The sequence below is a fragment of the Schistocerca serialis genome, chromosome 11, assembly GCF_023864345.2.
Source record: "Schistocerca serialis cubense isolate TAMUIC-IGC-003099 chromosome 11, iqSchSeri2.2, whole genome shotgun sequence".
In the NCBI taxonomy this organism is placed as follows: Eukaryota; Metazoa; Arthropoda; class Insecta; order Orthoptera; family Acrididae; genus Schistocerca; species Schistocerca serialis.
Window position 1 is genome coordinate 128,025,563 of NC_064648.1, and position 26,531 is coordinate 128,052,093.

At 39.8% G+C, this 26,531-nt stretch overlaps 1 protein-coding gene across 1 annotated transcript in view; it reads right to left on the minus strand.

Annotated features, from left to right (window-relative positions):
* The window catches only part of LOC126426932 (uncharacterized), a 126,540-nt gene that overhangs the window by 80,698 nt on the left and 19,311 nt on the right, over window positions 1-26,531 (minus strand). The window lies entirely within an intron of this gene.

Below are 26,531 nucleotides of genomic sequence, written 5' to 3' on the forward strand. Positions count from 1 at the left end.
GGTTGAGCTTTAGCCCCATATTCTGCCTCCATTTTCATAGTGCACATAAGTCACTACTGAGATTCTCAATAGCTCTCTTGAGGTTTATTGGTCTTGCACTTGGCTACAACTGAAGGTCATCTGTTTACATGTGGCTTTTGCACTAGGACAAAACTGATGACACTTCGTAGATGTGCGAAGTATAGTGTATAGGACCCAATGCTGAACCCAGGGGATTGCCTGATACGACCTGCCTCCACTGTGATTTTAGGTGCGCGACATGACACACTGCTGGCGAGACGTCAGGTACGAGCGAAACCACTGCAAAGCACCTAGAAAAGGCACTTGGGTTGCTAAATTTGACAAGCAAAATGTTGAAGTCTGAAATGTCAAAAGCTTCGCTTAAGTTTAAGGCCGTGTCCTACATGCGTGACAAAAGTGAGCGACAGATTCAGGCGACAAAACACAACCGCAGGTGTAGTTACGGAAGTGCCCTAAGTGAGCGACATCTGTGTCGCTGCCTGTGTCTCGCTGCAACTGGCGACGTTTGAATTCAAATGTGTTTGGACCTTGTCGCTGCAGCACGTACGCCACAGAGTGACAGCCACATGTCTTCTCGGCAAAGCAGTGGAGCGGACGCGATGGCAGCTATGAATTACTTAACATCAGATTTTAAGAAAACTATTCGGTGAAAAAATTTGATTCTTCTGCAACATATAGCTTGATATCCATTTCTGTAAAATTTCATCGTTCATTGTAATTTATTAGGAATTAAATATGTGTGATATACTGGGATAGGTGTGAAGATCAAGTTCTTTGGCAAGACCTTAAAAATATACTTAGCGATGTAGTGTAGACAGTATACATAAAACTTAGTAGACAGGGTTGTAGCCTCTCCCCGATGTTATTCAATCTGTATATTGAGCAGGCAGTGAAGGAAACAAAAGAAAAATTTGGAGTATGTATTAAAATCCATGGAGAAGAAATAGAAACTTTGAGGTTCACCGATGACATTGTAATTCTGCCAGAGACCGCAAAGGACTTGGAAGAGCAGTTGAACGGAATGGACAGTGTCTTGAACGGAGGATAGAAGATGAACATTAACAAACGCAAAATGACGATAATGGAATGTAGTTGAATTAAGTCAGGTGATGCTGAGGGAATTAGATTAGGAAATGAGACGCTTAAAGTAGTAAAGAAGTTTTGGTATTTGGGGACCAAAATAACTGATGATGGTCGAAGTAGAGAGGATGTAAAATATAGGCTGGCAATGGCAAGGAAAGCATTTCTGAAGAAGAGAAATTTGTTAACATCGAGTATAGATTTAAGTGTCAGGAAGTAGTGTCTGAAAGTATTTGTATGGAGTGTAGCCATGTATGGAAGTGAAACATGGACGATAAATAGTTTGGACAAGAAGAGAATAGAAGCTTTTGAAATGTGGTGCTACAGAAGAATGCTGAAGATTAGATGGGTAGGTCACATAACCAATGAGAAGGTATTGAATAGGATTGGGGAGAAGAGAAGTTTCTGGCACAACTTGACTAGAAGCATCAAGGGATCACCAATTTAGTATTGGAGGGCAGCGTGGAGGGTAAAAATCGTAGAGAGAGACCAAGAGATGAATACACTAAGCAGATTCAGAAGGACGTAGGTTGCAGTAGTTACTGGGAGATGAAGAAGCTTGCACAGGATAGAGTAGCATGGAGAGCTGCATCAAACCAGTCTCAGGGCTGAAGACCACAACAACAACAACAACAACAGTATACAGAATCGTAACTGAGTCAGTAAAGATATAACAATTGCCAGGCATTGCACCCACGATCTTAAACTCACACTTAATTACGAACTGTATACACTACCCCTACACCACAGCTACATGTTGTCCCTGTATGTCATTGTTTGTCCTTATGTTTGCATTTAGTGTAGTTAGTCATGTAATAATTATTCCTCCACATTTATTGGCTGTTAAAAGTTCTTGATCATGTAAAAGAAACATTCGTATTTAATTTATTGATGAGATAGTTGAATGCTCCTCTGCTCATTCACGTGTATTCAAAGAACTTGTTTGGTGATATTTGTAGTTGATGATACTTACAAAGTTCTCCATGGAGATTCCTCCATTTGTAAATTTCATGCAGAGCATTCCTTTTCGCTTTGTTTTCTTGAGCAAACTTAATTCTGTAGTCCTACTCTCCAGCTGCAGTATTGTACAGGTTAAGGAGGCTGTTTTATAGAAACAGCTGGTTGGCTCTAAGCAGTCATCTCGTAGTGCGACGTGGTCACTCGCATGCAGGACACACAAGGTTGTCGCCCGATGTTGCTGCTTGTCACTGGAGTGTCACATATCCAGAAGTCGTTCACTTCTGTCGCTCACGTAGGACATGGCCTAAGAATAACAAGGTAGTTGCCTCTTGTGTATCAAAGTCAGGCTTCAGATCATCTGTCATCATTATTAAGGCACCTATTTCACTGTAATGTTTACAGAAACCTGACTGATAATTCTTCTAGTGGGTTGTTTGTGATTAGGCAATTTGTTAGCTGGTCATAGACTGTTTATACTAAGTCCTTGGACAGTGCAGGAAGGGTGCAAACAGGTCAGTAATCAGAGGGTGCTGTGGCAATGTCCTCTTTAGGTGGTGGCTTAACTACTCCCTGTTGCCAGGTCTCAAGAAAAACCCTTATAGTTATGGAGTGGTTGAAGATATCTGTTACACTGGGCAGTATTTGTAACTTCCTCATTTGGACTGTGATGTGAAACACTCCATTATTACCCCACTGTTATTAACTAGTGGATTATAGCCTAACAGTTTAGAATAGTTTAACCATGTGCAACTGATCGGTTAATATTTGCACAGGAGTTGTCTTGTATCAAATTCAACAAAGCTAATTAGGATGTCAGGTAGCAATAACTGGTACATGCTTTGTTGTTAAGGTTCTAAATATATTGTCTAAACAGCACGAATGAGGCAGTTACTCCATCTGACAAAATAATAATGGTTAACTCGTCACAGGTCACCTATTAATATTGTCACACGCCAATATTCTTCATGTAGCACTGAATGTACGGTCCTCACTGAATGCACAATCCTCTCTGCAATCCAAATCGTGGGTACCTGGTGTGGTTGTCACATAATCACGGTGCACAAATGAACATTTAAAACACATCAACAAATCACTCGATTAATACCATTCCTTATTTGCTGCAGGTCAGGCACATGACACTGTGTGATGAACACAGGCGTTAAACACTTGTAAATGCAGTCGGCCGTCCAGCTGAAATCCACCCTGCTCGCTTAGCAGCCAACTTACTTTCTCAGAGTCTCAACAATGACTACTTGGCGCACTGGGCACTTGACTATTGATAGTAACTACTGCAACAACCTGTGTGAGACAAATATGTATCATACTCAGTACATAAGTGGAGGATGACCCCTTACATTCCCCCCTCCCCCCCCCCCACCCCGCCCCAGAAGGACTTCTTTGAAACCGGAGGTAGAACAGAATATAGATAGAGTTCACAGTGACAAAGAGAATAAACAAATAATTACAAGTACAACGAAATTTACAAACTGAATGGTAAATCTTCTCACTCTGGTTGTAAACAGCCGCTACAAAACAGGTACATATAAATTACAAACCATCCTAATGACACAACTCAAAAATTGTAATTTGTTGAAACCATACTATCATATATACGAGGGCAGTTCAATAAGTAATGCAACACATTTTTTTTCTGAAACAGGGGTTGTTTTATTCAGCATTGAAATACACCAGGTTATTCCCCAATCTTTTAGCTACACAACACTATTTTTCAACGTAATCTCCATTCAATGCTACGGCGTTACGCCACCTTGAAATGAGGGCCTGTATGCCTGCACGGTACCATTCCACTGGTCGATGTCGGAGCCAACGTCGTACTGCATCAATAACTTCTTCATCATCCGCGTAGTGCCTCCCACGGATTGCGTCCTTCATTGGGCCAAACATATGGAAATCCGACGGTGCGAGATCGGGGCTGTAGGGTGCATGAGGAAGAACAGTCCACTGAAGTTTTGTGAGCTCCTCTCGGGTGCGAAGACTTGTGTGAGGTCTTGCGTTGTCATGCAGAAGGAGAAGTTCGTTCAGATTTTTGTGCCTACAAACACGCTGAAGTCGTTTCTTCAATTTCTGAAGAGTAGCACAATACACTTCAGAGTTGATCGTTTGACCACGGGGAAGGACATCGAACAGAATAACCCTTTCACCGTCTTAGAAGACTGTAACCATGACTTTACCGGCTGAGGGTATGGCTTTAAACTTTTTCTTGGTAGGGGAGTGGGTGTGGCGCCACTCCATTGATTGCCGTTTTGTTTCAGGTTCGAAGTGATGAACCCATGTTTCATCGTCTGTAACAATCTTTGACAAGAAATTGTCACCCTCAGCCACATGATGAGCAAGCAATTCCGCACAGGTGGTTCTCCTTTGCTCTTTATGGTGTTCCGTTAGACAACGAGGGACCCAGCGGGAACAAACCTTTGAATATCCCAACTGGTGAACAATTGTGACAGCACTACCAACAGAGATGTCAAGTTGAGCACTGAGTTGTTTGACGGTGATCCGTCGATCATCTCGAATGAGTGTGTTCGCACGCTCTGCCATTGCAGGAGTCACAGCTGTGCACGGCCGGCCCGCATGCAGAAGATCAGACAGTCTTGCTTGACCTTGCGGCGATGATGACACACGCTTTGCCCAACGACTCACCGTGCTTTTGTCCACTGCCAGATCACCGTAGACATTCTGCAAGCGCCTACGAATATCTGAGATGCCCTGGTTTTGCGCCAAAAGAAACTCGATCACTGCCCGTTGTTTGCAACGCACATGCGTTACAGACGCCATTTTAACAGCTCCGTACAGCGCTGCCGCCTGTCGGAAGTCAATGAAACTATACGAGACGAAGCGGGAATGTTTGAAAATATTCCACAAGAAATTTCCGGTTTTTTCAACCAAAATTGGCCGAGAAAAAAAATGTGTTGCATTACTTATTGAACTGCCCTCGTAGATTGTAACAAAACTCCTCTCTACTGCAACTGATGACCTATACAACATTGGATATCTACTGAATCATATTATAACGAAACCATTTTCATTTCGGTTCACCTCAGTGAGATGTGCCATCCAGAACACAACCAAAATCCTACTATATCTGCACCACACATCACATGAAATAACTATCTCTGATTAGATTAATACCTACTAAACCTAATACATCAGTGATCAAAACATAGTACATAACAAATAATACTTCATACAAATGCAGATAAACGACAACAATTTTCTCTCTACTCAATAATGTATGTATGAATCTACCATCAGTGTGGCCATTACGAGACCAATCTCTAAAGAAATGTCTTTCTCATGGGTTACAAATTGTGTGTCCTGCTTTTGAGCATCTTTTATTTACAAGGTTCACGGAATGTTTCAGATTTCTTGTTCTGGTAATGTCATGTGAATCTTCTCACTGACAGTGTCAGTCTTTTCTTGGGTTGTTCTGTTGGTTTCCTCGATTTTCTGATTAGTGGCTTCAATCTTTTCTTGGGTTGTTTTATTGTCTTCCTCGATTTCCTGCTCGGTAGCTTCAATCTTCGCAGCAATCTCTTCTAATATCACCAATAGCATGTCTTGCTATCCTCCCTCTACAATGTTTGATTTACTACTCCCGAGTTTAATTGGTGTCTCAAGGTCACTGGTGGAATGTGCAAACAGGCTTTCTATTGACAGTCCACAGTCACCGATTCCTGAATCACCTATATCCGCTTGTCCTATCTTCTACATCTACATCTACATCCGTACTCCGCAAGCCACCTGACGGTGTGTGGCGGAGGGTACCTTGAGTACCTCTATCGGTTCTCCCTTCTATTCTAGTCTCGTATTGTTTGTGGAAAGAAGTATTGTTGGTATGCCTCTGTGTGGGCTCTAATCTCTCTGATTTTATCCTCATGGTCTCTTCGCGAGATATACGTAGGAGGGAGCAATATACTGCTTGAGTCTTCGGTGAAGGTATGTTCTCGAAACTTTGACAAAAGCCCGTACCGAGCTACTGAGCGTCTCTCCTGCAGAGTCTTCCACTGGAGTTTATCTATCATCTCTGTAACGCTTTCGCGATTACTAAATGATCCTGTAACGAAGCGCGCTGCTCTCCGTTGGATCTTCTCTATCTCTTCTATCAACCCTATCTGGTACGGATCCCACACTGCTGAGCAGTATTCAAGCAGTGGGCGAATAAGCGTACTGTAACCTACTTCCTTTGTTTTCGGATTGCATTTCCTTAGGATTCTTCCAATGAATCTCAGTCTGGCATCTGCTTTACCGACGATCAACATTATATGATCATTCCATTTTAAATCACTCCTAATGCGTACTCCCAGATAATTTATGGTATTAACTGCTTCCAGTTGCTGACCTGCTATTTTGTAGCTAAATGATAAAGGATCTATCTTTCTGTGTATTCGCAGCACATTACACTTGTCTACATTGAGATTCAGTTGCCATTCCCTGCACCATGCGTCAATTCGCTGCAGATCCTCCTGCATTTCAGTACAATTTTCCATTGTTACAACCTCTCGATATACCACAGCATCATCCGCAAAAAGCCTCAGTGAACTTCCGACGTCATCCACAAGGTCATTTATGTATATTGTGAATAGCAACGGTCCTATGACACTCCCCTGCGGCACACCTGAAATCACTCTTACTTCGGAAGACTTCTCTCCATTGAGAATGACATGCTGCGTCCTGTTTTCTAGGAACTCCTCAATCCAATCACACAATTGGTCTGATAGTCCATATGCTCTTACTTTGTTCATTAAACGACTGTGGGGAACTGTATCGAACGCCTTGCGGAAGTCAAGAAACACGGCATCTACCTGTGAACCCGTGTCTATGGCCCTCTGAGTCTTGTGGACGAATAGCGCGAGCTGGGTTTCACATGACCGTCTTTTTCGAAACCCATGCTGATTCCTACAGAGTAGATTTCTAGTCTCCAGAAAAGTCATTATACTCGAACACAATACGTGTTCCAAAATTCTACAACTGATCGACGTTAGAGATATAGGTCTATAGTTCTGCACATCTGCTCGACGTCCCTTCTTGAAAACGGGGATGACCTGTGCCCTTTTCCAATCCTTTGGAACGCTACGCTCTTCTAGAGACCTACGGTACGCTGCTGCAAGAAGGGGGGCCAGTTCCTTCACGTACTCTGTGTAAAATTGAACTGGTATCCCATCAGGTCCAGAGGCCTTTCCTCTTTTGAGCGATTTTAATTGTTTCTCTATCCCTCTGTCGTCTATTTCGATATCTACCATTTTGTCATCTGTGCGACAATCTAGAGAAGGAACTACAGTGCAATCTTCCTCTGTGAAACAACTTTGGAAAAAGACATTTAGTATTTCGGCCTTTAGTCTGTCATCCTCTGTTTCAGTACCATTTTGGTCACAGAGTGTCTGGACATTTTGTTTTGATCCACCTACCGCTTTGACATAAGACCAAAATTTCTTAGGATTTTTTGCCAAGTCAGTACATAGAACTTTACTTTCGAATTCATTGAACGCCTCTCGCATAGCCCTCCTCACACTACATTTCGCTTCGCGTAATTTTTGTTTGTCTGCAAGGCTTTGGCTATGTTTATGTTTGCTGTGAAGTTCCCTTTGCTTCTGCAGCAGTTTTCTAACTCGGTTGTTGTACCACGGTGGCTCTTTTCCATCTCTTACGATCTTGCTTGGCACATACTCATCTAACGCATTATGTACGACGGTTTTGAACTTTGTCCACTGATCCTCAACACTATCTGTACTTGAGACAAAACTTTTGTGTTGAGCCAACAGGTACTCTGAAATCTGCTTTTTGTCATTTTTTCTAAACAGAAAAATCTTCCTACCCTTTTTAATATTCCTATTTACGGTTGAAATCATCGATGCCGTAACTGCTTTATGATCGCTGATTCCCTGTTCTGCGTTAACTTTTTCAAATAGTTCGGGTCTGTTTGTCACCAGAAGGTCTAATATGTTATCGCCACGAGTCGGTTCTCTGTTTAACTGCTCAAGGTAGTTTTCAGATAAAGCACTTAAAAAAAATTTCACTGGATTCTTTGTCCCTGCCACCCGTTATGAACATCTGAGTCTCCCACTCTATATCCGGCAAATTAAAATCTCCACCCAGAACTATAACATGGTGGGGAAATCTACTCGAAATATTTTCCAAATTATCCTTCAGGTGCTCTGCCACAACAGCTGCTGAGCCAGGAGGCCTATAGAGACATCCAATTACCATGCCTGAGCCTGCTTTAACCGTGACCTTCACCCAAATCATTTCACATTTCGGATCTCCGTCAATTTCCTTCGATACTATTGCACTTCTTATCGCTATAAACACGCCTCCCCCTTCACTGTCCAGCCTGTCTCTGCGGAATACATTCCAATCTGAGTTTAGGATTTCATTACTATTTACGTCTGGTTTCAGCCAACTTTCTGTCCCTAGTACTATATGAGCGTTGTGACTGTTTATTAATGAGAGCAGTTCTGGGACCTTTCTGTAGATGCTCCTGCAGTTTACTATTAGCACATTGTTTTTGTATTCCCTGTTGCATTTTGCCTACTCCTACCTTGCTGCGTCGCAGGAGGCGTCTTGTCGGGCCTAGGGAGGGGATTCTCTAACCTAAAAAACCCCCATGTGCACTCCACACGTACTCCGCTACCCTTGTAGCCGCTTCCGGCGTTTAGTGCACGCCTGACCTATTCAGGGGGATCCTACATTTCTCCACCCGATAGCGGAGGTCGCCATCTGGTTTCTGTACAAATTGTAAATAGCCTTTCGCTCCCTGTATTTTACCCCTGCCACCTTTAGAATTTGAAAGAGAGTATTCCAGTCAACATTGTCAAAAGCTTTCTCTAAGTCTACAAATGCTAGAAACGTAGGTTTGCCTTTCCTTAATCATTCTTCTAAGATAAGTCGTAAGGTCAGTATTGCCTCACGTGTTCCAGTGTTTCTACGGAATCCAAACTGATCTTCCCCGAGGTTGGCTTCTACTAGTTTTTCCATTCGTCTGTAAATGTATAAAATGTAGGCTGGCAATAGCAAGGAAAGCGTTTCTGAAGAAGAGAAATTTGTTAACATCCAGTATTGATTTAAGTGTCAGGAAGTCATTTCTGAAAGTATTTGTATGGAGTGTAGCCATGTATGGAAGTGAAACATGGACGATAAATAGTTTGGACAAGAAGAGAATAGAAGCTTACGAAATGAGGTGCTACAGAAGAATGCTGAAGATTAGATGGGTAGATCACATAACTAATGAGGAAGTATTGAATAGGATTGGGGAGAAGAGAAATTTGTGGCACAACTTGACCAGAAGAAGGGACCGGTTGGCAGGACATGTTCTGAGGCATCAAGGGATCACCAATTTAGTATTGGAGGGCAGCGTGGAGGGTAAAAATCGTACAGGGAGACCAAGAGATGAATACACTAAGCAGATTCAGAAGGATGTAGGTTGCAGTAGCTACTGGGAGATGAAAAAGCTTGCACAGGATAGAGTAGCATGGAGAGCTGCATCAAACCAGTCTCAGGACTGAAGACCACAACAACAACAGCGGAGGTCGAGAAATTTGCACCCCAGATCTCCGCAGAATCGTCTGAGCCTCTGGTTTAAGCCTTCCACTCGGCTCCAAACCAGTGGACCGCGATCGGTTCTGGGAACGATACTACAAATAGTTAGCTCTGATTTCACCCCGCGAGCGAGGCTTTCAGCCTTCACCAATTCCGCCAACCGCCGATGTTCAACATCTGCAATCTCCTGCTTGGTTTCAGTAGACATGTCTGGTTACATATATTACATACCAGCATTAGTATAAATTAACCCTTGGGTAACCTAAACACTGGGTCAACGCAGGCGTCTGATCCCACCCGTCGGCTTTGATCCGTGACATTGACCTATTTAGGTCAAGGGAAGTGTCCGATTCCAATGTATCATTGTAGCTGTGTGTGTGTGACGTCATGAGGGCACTGCGTTTAGTTTATGAGAGTGTTGTGTTTGTAGACGTCATCTTGATGTGGTTGGTGGTGTCCTCTGCTGGTGTATTGGGTTCATTTGGTGTCTGTGCTTGAAGTGTGCATTTATCGGTCGTGATTGTTATAGAAGAATGGAAATTCATTTCAGTAAGTTAAGAATTGAGTTTCTGTTGTGTTTGTGATATTGCGGTGTCATTTGATGTTATTGGTTTGCTGTTTGTCACGCACTAAGTCATTTAATTCAATCTGGGGCTTCTTTTGTTAGGTATGGATATGACTTCTAAGTTTAATAGTGCGTGTCTGCGGGCTGAAATGGGGGACGACATGTTGTCCGCCATTAAGTTTCTGCAACTTTTTGGGCTTGTGACGGAGATAGTGAAATGCGGTGTATGCAAGCAGAATATGTGAGTTGGGGGTTAGTGTGTAGCGCTGGAACTTTTATTATGGTAAGTAGTCTTTTTTTGGGTCTATTATTCACGTGTTATGATGTTTGGTGGGATTTTTATGTGTTGATGGGTCGGTGTTATTTACTGCATGTGTTGGTGGTTGATGTTTTGGTATCGGCACTTGTGGTTGATTTATGTATCTTAGGAAAAAGTACTAGGTTTCAATTTTTTTTGGTATCGTCAGTTGTATTTCAGATGCATAGGTCATAGGAAGTGACCAAATGCAATTTGTCGTCGTAGCTATGCGTGTTTTGGTATCGTGAGCTGCTGTTGACCTATTCAGGTCAAGGGAAGTGTCCAATTCCAATGTATCATTGTAGCTATGTGTGTTTTGGTATCGTGAGCTGGAAGTGTCCTATTCCAATTTTTGTTGTTGGTTTTTGTGGTATCAATAGTTGCGGTGTGATTATAATTTTTAGAGTAGATTTTTTTTTTTTTTTTTTTCCCCGTCAATATTGTAAGTGTAGCGCAACTTGGGAATTTTGTAGTGTTTTTATGTCGTCATTTTGTGTGGTTTGGGATCATGACATGTGTCTGTATGTGTTTATATTTAGTTTGTCCCCACCTAGAAACCCCCCAGTTTCCCTCGCTGGTCCCATTAGTTTGATTATATTTTTGGACAGAGATGTGTGTTGGTTTTATATGTATTTTATCTTCGTGTTTGTTGTCGTTTATGTAATGACATCATAGGTGCCATAGTGGAGACGTTTAGAATGGTAGTTTCCGCCATATTGGTGACGTCATGGGTTAAAGTAGACGGGTGGAATCGGACACTTCTGTATTCCCTAAACACTCTTGACCCTCGGACAATATAAACAAAATAATGACAGTAGTACTTCAACTAGTTCGAAACAGAAACAATACCTATTCGCACTGGATATAAAAAACCCTAACCAACATATTTGAATTAAACACCAATGGTAATATTCATTACCTCACACCAGAGCATCAAAAATCATCAAATAACATCACCAATTAACACTATAAAATCAGTAACATCAGTTAATGCTACAGCATAATTCTTAAAATCTATTCGCTACTTCCTTGGTACTGAAGAAAAAAAAAATATTCATACACAGGCACACTACTACAGAGGAAGAAAATTCGGAACTGGAAGGAAAAATTACAACACAATTCTTCTAGTGTTACAAAATGTGATTATATGCTCTGCAGATAGCATATAAATTATTATTGTGCCGGTAGATTGTCTTTACTCACTGAACGACGCTAATACTGGCTGCGGAATTCGATGTGTTGTTGTCCGCTGTGTTTACTGCTAGCCGGTCATGCTACTAGTCAAATCGCCACCACGGTTGTCGGTGCCTTTGGCCAGTGCCACCTAGGAACAAGGCCGCTATACTGTCTTTGGAGTCGCTCGTGATGTAAGCACTACGGGTCATAACAAACACAAGCCACATGTGCAGTCTTGGTTGTTTTGCCTGTGTAGCAAGTATATGATTGTGAATTGAAATGTTAGTGTAATAGTGTCCATACTACTTCAACATACAAATATGCCACGTAGATGCTGTATGCCTGCTTGTAGAGGCAATTATGCTGCTCAGCAAAGAGTCAGTACATTTCATTTCTCTCGTGACGAAGATGCAAGGAGAGAATGGATAAGAGCAGTTCACCGTGATAATTTTACCCCTTCAGATCACTCTGTGATAAGTAGTAACCTTAGTAAATAAACCTATGAAATGGTTCTGTTTAGTCTGAGTGTTAATTGCAATTTATAAACATAACCTGTATACATAGGCCAAACTTTTCTCATACTGACGTAATGTAATCCATTATTTTTAGCAGGTTTGTGAGCTGCATTTCCATGCACATGATATAGAAAGAACTACATCAGCATATGCTGCTGACTGGAAGATTAATTACAGCGCCTCTTGACTGTCCACATCTAAGGAAAGGTAAGTTGGTTGTTTACGGACTTCGAGTTAGGTTATATAATTATTGGATGAATCTCTTACACTTTTGGTTTATATGGTAAGGTCCGAACGCTGTTGCAGAGGCAACGGAAAAAGCATGCGAAGTTCAGAAGAATGCGAAATCTCAAAGATTGGCTAAAATTTACAGACGTGCGAAATTTGGCACAGACTTCAATGCAAGATGCCTTTAATAGGTTCCACAATGAAACATTGTCTCGAAATTTGGTAGGAAATTCGAAGAAATTCTGGTCGTATGTAAAGTACACAAGCGGCAAGACGCAGTCAATACCTCCGCTTCGCAGTGCCGATGGTACTGTTACCGACGACTGTGCCGCTAAAGCGGAGTTATTGAACGCAGTTTTCCGAAATTCCTTCACGAGGGAAGACGAATGGAATATTCCAGAATTTGAAACACGAACAGCTGATAGCATGAGTTTGTTAGAAGTAGATACCTTAGGGGTTGCGAAGCAACTCAAATCGCTTGATACGGGCAAGTCTTCAGGTCCAGATTGTATACCGATTAGGTTCCTTTCAGATTACGCTGATACAATACCTCCCTACTCAGCAATCATATACAACGGCTCGCTCACCGATAGATCTGTACCTACAGATTGGAAAATTGCGCAGGTCGCACCAGTGTTTAAGAAGGGTAGTAGGAGTAATCCATCGAACTACAGACCTATATCATTGACGTCGGTTTGCAGTGAAGTTTTGGAGCATATATTGTATTCAAACATTGTAAATCACCTCGAAGGGAACAATGTATTGATACGTAATCAGGATGGTTTCAGAAAACATCGTTCCTTGTGCAACGCAGCTAGCTCTTTATTCGCACGAAGTAATGGCCGCTATCGACAGGGGATCTCAAGTTGATTCCGTATTTCTAGATTTCCAGAAAAGCTTTTGACACCGTTCCTCACAAGCGACTTCTAATCGAGCTTCGGGCCTATGGGGTATCGTCTCAGTTGTGCGACTGAATTTGTGATTTCCTGTCAGGAAGGTCGCAGTTCATAGTAATAGACGGCAAATCACCGAGTAAAACTGAAGTGATATCAGGTGTTCCCCAGGGAAGCATCCTGGGACCTCTGCTGTTCCTGATCTATATAAATGACCTGGGTGACAATCTGAGCAGTTCTCTTAGGTTGTTCGCAGATGATGCTGTAATTTACCATCTAGTAAGATCATCCGAAGACCAGTATCAGTTGCAAAGCGATTTAAAAAGATTGCTGTATGGCGTGGCAGGTGGCAGTTGACGCTAAATAATGAAAAGTGTGAGGTGATCCACACGAGTTCCAAAAGAAATCCGTTGGAATTCGATTACTCGATAAATAGTACAATTCTCAAGGCTGTCAATTCAGCTAAGTACCTGGGTGTAAAAATTACGAACAACTTCAGTTGGAAAGACCACACAGATAATATTGTGGGGAAGGCGAGCCAAAGGTTGCGTTTCATTGGCAGGACACTTAGAAGATGCAACAAGTCCACTAAAGAGACAGTTTACATTACAATCGTTCGCCCTTTGTTAGAATATTGCTGCACAGTGTGGGACCCTTACCAGGTGGGATTGACGGAGGACATCGAAAGGGTGCTTAAAAGGGCAGCTCGTTTTGTATTATCACGTAAGAGAATGTGGCAGATATGATACGCGAGCTGGGATGGAAGTCATTAAAGCAAAGACGTTTTTCGTCGCGGCGAGATCTATTTACGAAATTTCAGTCACCAACTTTCTCTTCCGAATGCGAAAATATTTTGTTGAGCCCAACCTACATAGGTAGGAATGATCATCAAAATAAAATAAGAGAAATCAGAGCTCGAACAGAAAGGTTTAGGTGTTCGTTTTTCCCACGCGCTGTTCGGGAGTGGGATGGTAGAGAGATAGTATGATTGCGGTTCGATGAACCCTCTGCCAAGCACATAAATGTGAATTGCAGAGTAAACATGTAGATTTAGATGTGTAGATGTACTGAGAATTAATATTTTTTATAGGTGCAATACCAGCACTATTGCCAGGATGTCCTGAATATTTATCTACACCATCAGCATCAAGAGAACATCCTGAAGATCGAAGAGAGCATTTGGAAAATGCTTTCGTCAGATCTGCACTGAAAGAAAGTTTGATTACTCATGAAGACCATAAGAAGGCAATATCATTCTCTTCATTGAAGGAATTATGTGATAAAATTAATAGTAGTGATTTGAATGAGTGTACCTGTGTCAAAAAGTTGAATAGTGTGTATTTTCTTTTAATTAGTGAAGTGCCATTTTTGAAAGTTCTGTGTTGTGTTACAACTCAGTCTCACTGCCCATGTCAATGATTTACAGCTTGGTCAAATAGGGAACATTAAGTTTCCAGTAGGCCTAACTGTATGTACCACAACACAGTTAACTAATATTCTTAATATTGTCAAAATAAAGAAGATCAGAAACCTAATGAGAGTATTGATTGCATAAGCACTATTTTGAATAATTTATCTGAAAAGTTGCCAGATAAACATGAAATTATAAACTTTACGAAAGAACAGATTTCATTGCTAAAATGCAAGAAGAACAGTGCTAGATATTTGTGGGATATTTTAGTTTTGTGGTCATTAGTTCATTCTATTTCTCCTCACTGTTACAAGTTTTCAAGAAGCAGTGGTATAATAACTACACTTAGCCCTGCTACTCTGACAAGAATATGTGGTGGATTTGCTAGTAATCCTGCTCTTGAACAAGTTCCTGCACATTTTCTTGGATACATAACTAAGAAAGTGAGATTTTTAACTGAAGAAGACCGGACAGTTCTCCTCTTGATGGATGAAATCCATTTAAAGTCACAAATGGACTGCAAAAGGGGGAAACATAGTTGGCCAGGCCTATAATAGTAGTGAATGTGCATCTGCAGCCTACGTATTCATGGCGTGTAGTTTGGATACACAGTACACTGATGTAGCTCATATTACACCGGTCAAAGTCATGCAGGCCCCTGCTCTTTTCACCTTCCTTAAGGATATTGTATTTAAGTTAGAAAGCACAGGGTTTGAAGTTGTTGGTATTGTATCTGATAATAATGCCATCAATAAGAAAGCTGTATCTTACTTCAGTGATCCACCTGAATTTAAAATTAAATACCGACACCCTCCTCCAGGTGCTGGAAGTAGGCCTTTTTATTTTCTATTTGATAGTGTGCACCTATTAAAATGCATACATAACTATTGGCTGAATCAGAAAGAAGAAATTAGAGTTTCCGGATTTTAATAAGGAGCTGGATGGTGGTTTTGCATCTTTCAATAGTTTGAAATCTCTTCATTTGCTGGAAAAGGCAAATTTACTAAAATTTGCAAACAAGCTACGTCTTAAATTACTATATTCCTCAACCATAGAAAAGCAGAATGTAAAACTTGCTCTCTGTATTTTTGACCATATAACGGCTATTGCTCTCAGGGAATTAGGCTCTAAACACAATACTGAATACTCCAATGATACTGCAACTTTCACTGCGATCATTTGCAAGTGGTGGGATGCAGTTAATGTAAAAACATTGTTAAAAGGTCAAAGGTTATTAAGTAGGTTTCAGGAGCCAATAATCAGGAATTCTGAGCACATACTAGAGTTCCTACATCCGTTTGCATATTGGTTAATAAAGGAAAATCCTCAGGGCTTAATTGGTCTTAGCAAACACATTTAGCTCTTAGGCACACCACTCTTGCATTAGTGGATCTGGCTAGGTATTGGCTCAATGAGAAAAAGAGGCAGTGCTTTCTAACAGGCAAGGTTCAAACTGATGACCTGGAAAGCAGGTTTGGTAAATTTTGTCAGATGAGTGGTGGTAATTACCACGTGTCAATCAGACGGATTTTTGAGACAGAAAGTAAACTGAGGGTACAATGCTATGTATGATTAATATTGAAGTCCCAAAAAATGGGTGATGTTTTAATTGCCAAGGATGATATTTTTTCTAATGAGACATAAATGACCTTCCAAAATTGATATATTGTGGAAGATATTGATATACAGGAATTAGATGAGGATGTGTGCCCTGTACTTTACTACATAAGTGGTTACTGCTCATATGCAGTCATTAAGAAACTTAAATGAGATTATTGTAAAATTATCTAACAGGAGATGATGAGAATGTGAAATATGACAGAAATAATTTAACAACTGTGACCAGTAGAGGTGGTCTCTGCTATCCTAATCAGGATGTTATAATATGTATAGCATGTGTATATGTTACTGCACAGAAACCGCTTCCAGAAAAAGAAGAGTAATTTCTTCGGGAAAAGTGTCAATGAAATGTATTGTTTTGTGTATGTCATAGCAAGTTGCCTAATGACATATTTGATGGATTTCCTTGCACTGCAAATCACTCTGTACATGAAATCATTGACAATATACTTGGTGCTGCTGTCAATATTCTTTTGAATAATTATACAAAGAGGGCCAATGACATTGTAAATACAAATAACGTTACAACCCTCAAGAGAAAGAGAAAAATGGACTGAAAATTTGGCTCTGTTTATTTTCTTGTGCTTTTAGATAATAAACAAATATGGTAACTGTGTAAACACAAATACTAATTCATTGTTTACTGAATTCCCAAACCTTTCCTTGATTTCTGTAAACAGATATTTATACAGATAATTCATGATTTCACTTAACTTGAAAATTAGCCAAGTTTAAAGGTGATTTTACGAAAAGAAGTTTATCATAAAAAAATAAGGAAACATTATTGAAAGTATTAGAATATCTTTTTATTTTAGATAAATGAATTATTTGATAAATGTGAAGTCCAATATATACTTGCTGCTACTAGTCTCTCTCGAGTCATAGCGTAGTGGTATTACTCTTACACTGACGTCACACACGCAGTGCAGCGGCCTTGTTCCTAGGTGGCACTGCTTTGGCTCGTTCCAGCGGCGACCATTGGTCAAAGCGTCGCTATCGCCAGTTGCCCGGTGTGATGTGTGCAGACCTTCGACCATAAATATAATAGACTGTCCCTGACGTCATTTTCGTGGCTCCAACATCTCTGGGCTAAAGTCACGTGAATGTTGCCAAAACACGGTTGTGTCATGTTGCGCTTATGGCTGTACTCAGCGTTTTGTCGGGGGAAATGGCATTACATTTCACGTGTAAGTGTTTCTATGACAGTGCAGATGCATTTATTGAAATCTGCTGAAGTGACTTTTATATGTTTTTTACACCTGAAATAGAGTATCACGTAAATTAAAGTGTTAAGAGTGGTGCCTGTAAAGTCAGACTCATACTACATTTTGGGAAGTATCTGTGATAATTCGGTTACAGAAGTAAGTATAACTGTTTCTCGTTCCTACTCATAGGTTCCCTAAGGATGAAAACCAAAGGCAGCTTCGGATACAGGCCCCAAAACGGAAAAACTTTAAGCCATCTGCACATACGCGCCTTTGCTCGAAGCACTTCGAGGAGAAGTGTTTTGATATGTTAGTTATTAGTTACAATGTATATTTATAATTTGTATTTACAGTGTCTGTCGTTTTTAAACCTGATGTTTTTATAGGGCTAAGACTGGAAGGAATTGGGTAAGTAGTGATGCTATCCCGTCACTTTTCGATTTTTCAGAGCATATGAAATTGAAGAGGCCTAACCTCCGTAAATCACACACTAGAAGGCGTTCGTTAGATGATGCCTCGTCTTCTTAAATCTGTGCTTCCAATGCCTGTAAGTCTGAACGTTGTTAGAATGTGTGTGATACCTGCGAGTTAGTAAAATATTGTATTAGAATAGAACTGTAGCACGTTACATTAAGTGCCATTTCAGACATGCTTTGCCCACACATTATACCTCAAAACATGCATTTTTGTTTTGTTTACAGTGATGTTATGCGATATGGAAACGAACACCCTGAAAAACAAAACAAAAGTTTCAGGTATATTGGGGACTTTTTGAATAGCGATTTGTGTACTCCTGGCATAGCAGAAAAAGTGGTGGATGTGGCAAGAGCAGATTAGCACCAAAGCCAGAAAGCTAAAGAACTTGCAGCTGTCATTTTGTGGGATGAAGAAGAAAGTCTTGCCTTTGAAATCTTTGATAAATAATCTTGAAAAAAACAATGTTGTAAATGAATCCCTGGCTAAATTACTAAAGGCAAGTATATTTACAATGCCTGTCATTTTTAAAAGCCCGCATCTCGTGGTCGTGCGGTAGCGTTCTCGCTTCCCACGCCCGGGTTCCCGGGTTCGATTCCCGGCGGGGTCAGGGATTTTCTCTGCCTCGTGATGGCTGGGTGTTGTGTGCTGTCCTTAGGTTAGTTAGGTTTAAGTAGTTCTAAGTTCTAGGGGACTTATGACCACAGCAGTTGAGTCCCATAGTGCTCAGAGCCATTTGAACCATTTTTAAAATGTATGACTGATTGCAGGCTGGAATACTTGTGCTTTAATGATTGTGGCTTTTTGCTATCAGATTCTGCCACCTGGTACTTCGGAGTTGCTCCAACGTGTCAGTAAAGGTAAAGAAGCAAATATGTATCCAGCAGCTCTTTGGACCTTTGCTCTAACACTAAATTTCTACAGTAGCAAGGCATATAGCTATGTAAGGAAAATTTTTAAAACATCACTGCCACATCCACGAACATTAAGAAAGTGGTACAGTGTTGTTGATGGGGATCCTGGTTTCAGTAAAGAAGCAGCAACAGCACTTAGAATAAAGAGTCAGGAACTCATAAGCAAAGGTAAGAAATTGCTTTGTGCCATGTCATTTGATGAGATTGCCATAAGGAAGCATGTTGAATTTCATGGAAATAAGTTTATTGGTTACATAGATTATGGTACAGATCTTGACAATGACAATTTGCCTGTTGCAAATGAGGCATTAACATTCATGTTGACTGCTGTTAATGGTTCATGGAAAATTCCAATTGGCTACTTTTTAGTCAATGGCCTAGGTGCTGCTGAAAAATCAAACCTACTTAAGGAGGCATTGAAATTTACATATGATGCTGGAGCAGAAGTAATTTCTGTTACTTTTGAAAGTGCTCACGTAAACACTGCAATGGTAGACAAGCTAGGGGCCTGTCTTTGAACGTGCAGAATGAAATCTTTTTTTAAACACCCTCTATGTAAGGATGATGTGTGCATATTCCTTGATCCACGTCACATGTTCAAGTTAACACACAATACATTACCTGGTAAAGGTGTCTTTTTTTATGGAAATAGAAATCCAATAAAATGGGATTATGTATTAAAACTACATGAGCTGCAAAAAGTGGAGAAACTTCTGGCTGCTACAAAAGTAAGAAAAAAACACGTTGAGTGGTATCGTCATAAAATGATTGTAAGGATTGCTGCGCAAACATTTAGTGGTAGTGTAGCTAATGCTATAGAATTCCTTGACAAAGGTTTGCAGCTAGCTGACTTTAAAGGCTGTGAACATACAGTTAAATTTATAAGGACAATGAACAACTTTTTCGATTGTTTCAATAGTAGGAATCTCCTGTCAAAAGGGTATAAATCACCCCTGTCAATGCAGACAGCTGGCCATATTTTACAATTTCTTGATGAAGTGGAAACATATATTCAGGAGCTGAGACTTGAGGCTAATGGGCCATCTATTTTGTATACTAACAGAAAGACTGGATTCCTTGGCTTTCTTGTATATATACAGAGCCTAAGAAAATTATATGTTTCCCTCACAGACAGCTCTCAACCAAAACTAAATTTCTTGCTTACATATAAATTGCTACAGGACCACATAGAGACATTTTTCAGCTCAATCGGAAGATATGGTGGTGGTTACAACAATCCCACAGCAGCTCGATTCAAAGCAGCCTACAAACGTTATTCAAAGCAGTCTACAAACGTTTGCTTATCCATTAGCAGGTAAGAGGGTCAGAATTTGGATCTACTTTGGATACTGCAGATTGTTCCATTCTCAGTGTATCTTCTGGACTGGATGCAATGCAATCTAACCCATTTACATCAGTTATCAATTGTAATTCAGAAAAGTTAGGCCTAGATGTTGCATCAGTCTCTCATGATCACTCATACAGCATTCCTGCTGTCTCATTTGAACAGCTGTCAAATTATGTATGGAATGTTGTTGCATACATAGCAGGATAAATTGTGTGTAAATTGACTAAGTCAGTACATTGTGTAGAATGTGCAAATTCCTTATGTGGGGCAGTGGACAGTGACATTGAACTAATCAAAAGAAAGAATGTGGGAGGTTTAGTTACACCTTCTGCTGACGTTATTAAAATTTGCAAAGCAGCAGAGCAAGCTTATCAGTTGCAACAGGCGAAGGGAATGTTGCAAAAGAAAAATGTCATGCTTGTTCTTGTTTCATGTGCTATGGCAGAAGTTGATTGTAGTGTTTTTCAATCCATCAATGAGCATATTATGGACATTGAGTCCACAGAAAATCACAGAAATGCTCTAATTAAATCAATTTTATTTGAGTATTTTAAAATTAGAAATCACCATTTTGGAAAGACCGTGACAGAAACATTCCAGAAAGGTTGTGGGAGGAGTTTATACATAAAAACTGTGTTGTTTAAGGGACATTAAATATTCTATGCCTGATCCCTATTACATTAGAGTTAATAATTGCCAAGGTGATGCTGTTTATTATTATTAATGTTTGAACCTTGATGTCTACACAAAGTACAGACAGAGGTATCTGGAGTTCTTAGCCATTTTCAGTGCCCATACTGCATCCACAAAGCCGTTTTCAATATATGTTTGGACTTTACATCTGTTTTCAGACCAATTGGATTCATTTGTTTTATGTAAACCTAGATATTCTTTTGCTCTTAACAAAATATATATTTATGTACTCTCTTTTTTTTAATTTTTTCTTCCTTCTAGGTCTGTATGTTGTGTTGTTAATTTGTTTGGGCCCTTATATTTTTACTAGACTTATTCTCTTGTCAGTGTCTTCTATACCTTTTTATCTGTTAAACATTGTTCTGCCCTCTTAGAATATGGGCTTAAGAAATAAATCTGTTGGAAAATATTGTGTTGTAAGAAAGAAAATGTGAAATAAAATTTTGTAAGAAATAAAATAATGTTGTGAAATAAAGTACAGAGTAAATTTATTCTGAATATCTATTTTTTCCCAAGAGATGTTAGTTTGCTTTGAATACTTGCAGCAACTGAGAAAAAAGTGTAATAAATTTAAAATGAGAAAAAGCACTTGAAAGAATCAACATGTATTTCTTTTCTTGTTATCTATAGAAACTTAAACTCCCAAAAGTTGTTTCACATAAAAGTTTAAACCAGTTTCTTGATTCTTAGTCAACTGTAGTTGGTGCAATGTATTGTGTTCACTTCGGTAAAATGTATCTGCTATAGATATGTAATAGCCACCAGGTAGTAAGGATTTGTCAGATGAGATTGTAATACAAAATTCGGTAGGCTCTGAGTGAAGCATGTACAGATACATATATTTCGCTCATATGCAACAGCTTTCAAAATTTGCTACACAACTTAGAGAAAATGTGAGATTGTGCATGGTGTTGGCAGTGCATGTTTGCAAGTATCATTGGAGTGTCAAGCACAAAAGTATTTCTATTACCTCACTTGTTAGTGCAATGGATAGTGTTCACCTCTGGCAAAATGCATCCACTACAGACACCAGGTACTAAGGATTTGTTGCATGAGCTTGCAATAAAAAATTCAGAATGCTGTTTGAGTGAAGCAAAGTACAGGTATGTATATTTCATTCATATGCAACAGTTTCCAAAATTTGGTACAAAACTTCATGAAAATGTGGCATTGTGCATGGCATTGGCAGTTTATGAACTCTGCAGGCAACAGACCTCATTTTTCAGTGTAAGAACAACTTTTCCTATCTTTAAAGATTACTCCTAAGGTAAGCCTAAAATTTCTGTTAAAGTGAATTTTTTAGCTCTAGATTGACTAATTGTCGTCTGCTGCATTTGTAGTAAGCTATTCAAATTGTTCACAAACTGCAACGATAAACATTAATATGTAATTAAATGGGAGTTTTATTTAATTTATGCTCACATGATTATCATGCAGAGGCAAGGAAAAATTTCCTCATGATCCCACACAGTGTTAGAACAAAAGTAGATCACCGTACAGGCATTATTTTTCTAAAATAAGAGCCCGTATTCTTATTTTACTGAGAGACTGCCAAATGTAAGCAGACCGTTTTTGTTTTGACAGATGAGCTCTAACCTGTTTGTGCCCTGAAAAAAGCTCCTAATCTGGATGAGGGTCAGTACAGTTTTGCAATATTAGGAGTGGAAAGTGTCCCTCAGATAGTTTTCTTAAAAAATTATATACTGTCACAGTTCATTGTGGGAATTATTTTGCAGTTTGTTTCCCCACAGAATGACTATCTTAAGACAGAAGTTGACAACAGTGTTTTAACCTTGAAAAGAGCTTTCCTTGAAATTGTTTTCATCAACTGTGAAGAAATACCTGTAAAAAAATTAAAATCATTGCATAGTCTCTTGGAACTTTTAATTTATGGCCTGGTCTGGTTAAATTGAGAGCTGTAACAACTGTTTCGGTTGAAATTTTATAGGAGTTTCTTGAGTCATAATTGACTTCTTTTACTATGGTGCACAATATTCACTTTGGTATATGCATTATTCATTTTGAGGCACTTAATAGCCCACAGGTACCAAGGATTTGTATATACAAGTGACATTATAGTAAGGTAAGAGTACCTATAGTCGACACATGAAGAGAATTTTTTTCTACCTTCTAATACTATTAAATAAATGTAGGCTCCAAAATTATTTTCCGAAACTTCAAAGTCTCACCTTTCATCTAAAATATCATTTTTCTAAAACTGATAGTTTAAACTTTTGTAAAAATAGTGGGAACTGAACCTTTGAAGTGCACCTAAAATTGATACTCTAAAATGGACCTGCTCATAAAGTCAACAATTTTTGCACCTATAGTTGACATAATTCCCATATCCCATTTCCTTTTATAAGTGACTAGAGCTCAAAACGTGGCGAATCCAATGTTTAAAGTTTTGACTCGAGCCCATTCTTACTGTTTAAAAGAATTTTAACGACATTTTACATTAATTGATAGTTTACAGTAATTTCGTCCTGCTGCGCACCAGAGTGGCGTTCGATGTATTTGTTAGATTTTTTTTAATGGTACTGTGAACAAATCCAGGTCAAATGTAGTTGTGGCATAATTTTTCGCAAATAAAAAGTAATTTTTGTTGGAAGCGTTTGGCAGTCAATCGAGATATGTGGGGAAAATGCGATACAAACATACGATGGCAGACCGCTGATTTGAAATCCCGCCACGTTTTGCGAACACCAGCCCTATAGCTTCTGCACAGCAAGGCCAGTCTACTAGTATCTATGGTCGAAGGTGCAAACGTTGTTGTCGAAGTTCGCTGATCGGTGCCCAGATGGTGCTGCAGACAGGGTACTTCATAGCTTCGCCATGAGATGTCAGCTTCAACGGCGTTTTGGTCACTGCTCGGTGTAACTTGCCTGTTTCGTCGAATTTCTCACGCGGCTGGAACTGAATTACTTCCTGACAGACGTTCTTTGACACGGCTGCCAAGCTTGTCTTCGTGACGTCGCTCAGTAATAACATTAATCACTTAACACTATTATTGCCTACGTATCAGTTTATGGGTCCACATCAATTTCCACTATTTTGAAACGGTTTAAAGCCAATTTCATGCGTTAAGTCACAGCACAGCACTTCTCTGATAGGCTTGTAGTGAATATGCGATCGGTTACGTCGCGATAATGTCTACCAGTGTCTCTCCTTAATATTCACCTTGTACTGTTTTTCACGCGAATTTCCGCGCTCGTGCTCCAGAACACAATTTATTAACACTGGCTCTGTCGTCCGATATTGCAAATTATTTTAATTATGTGTTATTACGTTCTATTATCATGTAATTTAGTAACTACGTCGTAATACACTATCCGAAATTCCTTATGCAAATTTTCATAATGAAAACTATATAAAGTACTGTTCATCGAAGATTGTTTTTCACGCAATTTTTCAATCTTCATTGCATACGTAACCTAATGGGAAGCTTTCATTACCATTTGAACTTTTGCTTATTGTCTGAACACTGCCAATGTTCTTTCGCGATAAGCACGATTAAACCATTAATTGATATTCCCTTAATATTATCGTCTGTCCAAAAATTTCCCAATGTTCTTTTCGGTACGCCATGATGAAACACCCACACCTGAACCCACTGTTATTGACTAGTGGATTATAGCCTAACAGTTTAGTGTAGATTGACCGTGTGCAATTGATATAGGCTGATCGCTTAATATCTGCATGCGGGTCGTTTCGTATGAAGTCCAACAAAGCTAACTAGAATATCAGGTAGCAATAATCGATACATACTTTGTTGTTAAGGCTCTCCATATATTTTGTCTGAACAGCACGAATGAGGCAGTTACTCCCTTCGTCTGACAAAAATCACAGGTAGGCCCTATTAATACCGCCACACGCCAGTATTCTTCAGGTATTAACTGAATGCACAATCCTCACTTCAATCCAAATCGGGGGTGCCCGGCGCGGTTATCGCGTAATCACCGTGCACAAATGAACAATTAAAACACATCAACAAATCACGCAATTAATGCCATTTCCGTATTTGCTGGAGGTCAGGCCCACGGCGTTGGGTGACACACTAAACCGTTAAACAATTGTAAATGCGGTCGGCCGTCCTCCCAAAATCGGCCTTGCTCGTTTAGCAGCCCGCAACTTACTCGAAGTCACAACACAGACAACTTCTCTAGCGCACTCGGGACTCGACTATCGATAGTGCCTACTTATTTATTTATTTTTTGTTTTGGTCCTCTGAATCATACATTATACAGAAATGCACATCATGATGTAGGACAGCTCATTTGATACATATTAGGCATTTATAAGAAAAGGTACATGTCTATGAATCTATAAAATGATTACATATTTATATCACATGTGTATTTAGAAACAAAAGAAAAGTTCGCAGTAGGAGTAGGTATTAAAACCCATGGAGAAGAAATAAAAACTTTGAGGTACGCCGATGACACTGTAATTCTGTCAGAGACAGCAACGGACTTGGAAGAGCAGTTGAACGGAATGGACAGTGTCTTGAAAGGAGGGTATAAGATGAAAATCAACAAAAATCAAAATGAGGACAATAGAATGTAATCGAATTAAGTCGGGTGATGCTGAGGGAATTAGATTAGGAAATGAGACACTTAAAGTAGTAAAGGAGTTTTGCTATTTGAGGAGAAAAATAACTGATGATGGTCGAAGTAGAGAGGATATAAAATGTAGACTGGCAATGGCAAGGAAAGCGTTTCTGAAGAAGAGAAATTTGGCAACATCGAGTATAGATTTCTCAGGAAATCGTTTCTGAAAGTATTTGTATGGAGTGTAGCCATGTATGGAAATGAAACATAGACGAAAAATAGTTTAGACAAGAAGAGAATAGAAGCATTCGAAATGTGGTGCTACAGAAGAATGCTGAAGATTAGATGGGTAGATCACACAACTAATAAGGAGGTATTGAATAGAATTGGGGAGAAGAAGAGTTTGTGGCACAACTTGACCAGAAGAAGGGATCGGTTGGTAGAACATGTTCTGAGGCATCAAGGGATCAATTTAGTACTGGAGGGCAGCGTGGGGGAGGGGGGGGGGGGTAAAAATCGTAGAAGGAGATTAAGAGATGAATACACTAAGCGTATTCAGAAGGATGTAGGCTGCAGTAGGTACTGGGGACTTGAAGAAGCTTTCACAGGATAGAGTAGCATGGAGAGCTGCATCAAACCAGTGTCAGGACTGAAGACCACAACAACAACAACAACACCAATAAAACTTACATTCAGTTATGTTACATAAGGTCAATAGTTTGGAATCCATTATCTGACGTTTTTGTTGAGTAGTTCCTTATAGCAGGTTGTTTTCGAGGAATTCCTGTATGCCGTAGGGGCAGTGTTCAATTAGGAGTGACAGTAGTTTTACTTTAAAATCCTTCAGTTGTGTAATGCTCTTCACTGCTATTGGGAGATGATTGTAGAGGTTTATTCCCGTATATTTTACACCTTTACTGCATAGTTTTGTTGAATGGGGAATTACTCTTAGACCCTGTACCATGTTGGTGTCAGTCTGAGTTTATATCTAAGTTGCTAATATTTTTCTTGGTGAAACATAGTAGGTCC